This window comes from Seriola lalandi, unplaced genomic scaffold (genome assembly GCF_002814215.2).
Source record: "Seriola lalandi dorsalis isolate HSWRI2012SDOR001 ecotype SW California unplaced genomic scaffold, Sedor1 jcf7180002054963, whole genome shotgun sequence".
Taxonomy (NCBI): Eukaryota; Metazoa; Chordata; class Actinopteri; order Carangiformes; family Carangidae; genus Seriola; species Seriola lalandi.
In genome coordinates this window covers 812,000-815,800 of record NW_019525514.1, presented here as the reverse complement: position 1 = coordinate 815,800, position 3,801 = coordinate 812,000, and positions in this window count along the sequence as shown.

Genomic DNA, 3,801 nt, shown 5'->3' with positions numbered 1-3,801 from the left:
CAGTTTCTTGCCTTTTACTTCATTTCTACTGTTGTTGATAAATGACAGTAACAACATTTGAAGAGCAGAATGTGTTCAGCTCCAGCACAGTCACCACCTTCACAGGTGAAAGTATCGACCAGTTTAACATGAAAACGGTGTTCAGTAGGAAACAGATGGAACTGACCCACCAGAACTGCAACCTGGAGCAGAACCAGACTCTTCATAGATGTGATGCTGTGACCTCAGAGACGGATGTGCTCACCTCACACACTCTTTAGTGTGAACTGAACATTGAGTTCAGATTGTGAAGCAGTTGTCAGTGTAGCTCATGTAGCTCATGTAGCTCATGTGTTTGCGGACCGACTGGAGATCTAGTTTATTGAACAAGGTTCCCTGAGCTGGTGGAATCTGGTGCCACAGCAAATGAATTGGTCATTGTGAAGTTTGTACTGTTTTCTTTTATGGTAAATGATGCACAAACACACAGACTAGTAAAGTCAATGCAGGAAGAGAAAAGCAAGAAGCTCCTTGGTTCAGCTTCAACCCTGGTTCTTTCTTGCAGTGTTTCTTGCATGTTCATTTTTATGCCTTACTATACTACTTTACTGTTTTTGCCAATTTTCATGAAAATTTTATTCTTTATTTAGACTGAGATTTTAATGACTATTATGCTTTAATATTGTATGACATTTGGTAATGTTTTCATGCCTCACTATACTATGACAAAAATTTCATGACTTATTATACTATGACATTTTACTTGAAAATTTTATGCCTTACTATACTAAGATGTTATCATGCCTTATTATACGATGATGTGATTATGCCTTACTATACAATGACATTTGTTTGATTTTTTTTTCCTTAGTATATTTTGATATTTTTATGACATTTGAACAGCTAACTATTTTATTACATTTTTTTTATTATTTATGTTTATATTCTTCTGTTATATTAAGTAATTATACTTTCCCTGTAGATTAATTTAATTATTGTAGACTGTTTTATCTAATTTTCTTTACTGAACCTCATTGTCATTATTCTCTCCAGCAAATTAAGTAAAGCCTTTAAACTTGCTGTTTATTATAATTTATGTTTTAGTGTTTGTCCCAAATTTTGTCTTTTCTTGTGAAGGCACTTTGTCACTGTGTTTTGAAAGGTGCTGTTTAAATAAAACTCATTTTATACTTTTTTTGATGACATTTCTCTGCCTTATTATACAATACATTTTTTTTACATTTTTATGCCTCTTCATACTATCACACTTTGACGTACAAGGCCATACTGTACTATGAAACATTTTGAAATGTTTTTTCATGAAAATTTTATGCCTTATTTATTATTTTTTTATTGCTTAAAATACTATGATGTATTTTTGACATTTTATGCCATACTATACTATGACGTTTTTTAGCATTTTTCAGCCCTACAATACTCAGATGTTTTTTGGCATTTTTATGCCTTTCTTTACTATCTTGTTTGATGCCTGACCATTCTTAGATGTTTTTATGACCTTTTATGCCTTAATATACTATGATGTTTTTTTGACCTTTTATGCCATACTATACTATGATGTTTTTTGGCATTTTTCGGCCATACGATACTTAAATTTTTTTTTGCATTTTTATACCTTTCTGTACTATCTCGTTTGATGCCTGACCAAACTATGACGTTTTTTTGACCGTTTTATGCCATACTATACTATGACGTTTTTTAGCATTTTTCAGCCATACAATAATTAGATTTTTTTTAAATATTTTTTTGGGGCTTTTTATAACTTTATTTGATAGTATAGTGGAGAGAGTCAGGAAACGGGGAGGCAGAGAGGGGGAATGACTTGCACCGAAAGACCGCCCGATGCGGGATTTGAACCTGGGCCAACTGCAGTGAAGACTGTAGCTTCTACACATGGGGCGCCTGCTTAGACCACTACGCTACATCACAGCCCAATATTTGGATCTTTTTTTGGGCATTTTAACGACTTTATGTACTATCTTGTTTGATGCCTGACCATTCTTAGATGTTTTTATGACCTTTTATGCCTTAATATACTATGATGTTTTTTTGACCTTTTATGCCATACTATACTATGATGTTTTTGGCAGTTTTCAGCCATACGATACCAAAATCTTTTTTTGGGCATTTTTATGCCTTTATGTACTATCTCGTTTGATGCCTGACCAAACTATGACGTTTTTATGAGGTTTTATTGCTTAAAATACTATGATGTATTTTTGACATTTTAAGCCATACTATACTATGATGTTTTTGGCAGTTTTCAGCCATACGATACTTAGATTTTTTTTGACATTTTTATGACTTTCTGTACTATATTGTTTGATGCCTGACCATACTGAGACGTTTTTATGACCTTTTATGCCTTAATATACTATGATGTTTTTTTGACCTTTTATGCCATACTATACTATGACGTTTTTGGCATTTTTCAGCCATACGATACTTAAATTTTTTTTGACATTTTTATACCTTTCTGTACTATCTCGTTTGATGCCTGACCAAACTATGACGTTTTTATGAGGTTTTATTGCTTAAAATACTATGATGTATTTTCGACGTTTTAAGCCATACTATACTATGATGTTTTTGGCAGTTTTCAGCCATACAATACTTAGATTTTCTTTGACATTTTCATGACTTTCTGTACTATATTGTTTGATGCCTGACCATACTGAGACGTTTTTATGACCTTTTATGCCTTAATATACTATGATGTTTTTGGCAGTTTTCAGCCATACTATACTTAGACGTTTTTCTGCATTTTTCGGCCATACGATACCAAGATCTTTTTTTGGGCATTTTTATGCCATACTATACTATGACGTTTTTTGGAATTTTTCGGCCATACGATAATTAAATTTTTCTTTGCATTTTTATACCTTTCTGTACTATCTTGTTTGATGCCTGACCAAACTATGACGTTTTTATGAGGTTTTATGCCTGACCATACTGAGACGTTTTTATGACCTTTTATGCCTTAATATACTATGATGTTTTTGGCAGTTTTCAGCCATACTATACTTAGATTTTTTTTGACATTTTTATGACTTTCTGTACTATATTGTTTGATGCCTGACCATACTGAGACGTTTTTATGACTTTTTATGCATTAATATACTATGATGTTTTTTGGCATTTTTCGGCCATACGATACCAAGATCTTTTTTTGCATTTTTATACCTTTCTGTACTATCTTGTTTGATGCCTGACCAAACTATTACGTTTTTATGAGATTTTATTGCTTAAAATACTATGATGTATTTTTTACGTTTTCTGCCATACTATACTATGACGTTTTTTGGCATTTTTCAGTTCTATAATACTTAAATTTTTGGGGCATTTTTATGCCTTTCTTTACTATCTTGTTTGATGCCTGACCATTCTTAGATGTTTTTATGACCTTTTATACTTTAATATACTATGATGTTTTTTTGACATTTTATGCCATGACGTATTCTAGCAATTTTCGGCCATACTATACCAACATTTGTTTTGGCATTTTTATGCCTTTCTGTACTATCTCGTTTGATGCCTGACCATACTATGACGTTTTTATGAGGTTTTATGCCTTAATATATTATGACTTTTTTTTGACGTTTTATGCCATACTATACTATGACATTTTTTAGCATTTTTCAGCCATACAATACTTAGATGTTTTTTGGCATTTTTATGCCTTTCTGTACTATCTTGTTTGATACCTGACCATACTATGACGTTTTTTTGAGATTTTATGCCATGACGTATTCTAGCAATTTTCGGCCATACTATACCAACATTTGTTTTGGCATTTTTATGCCT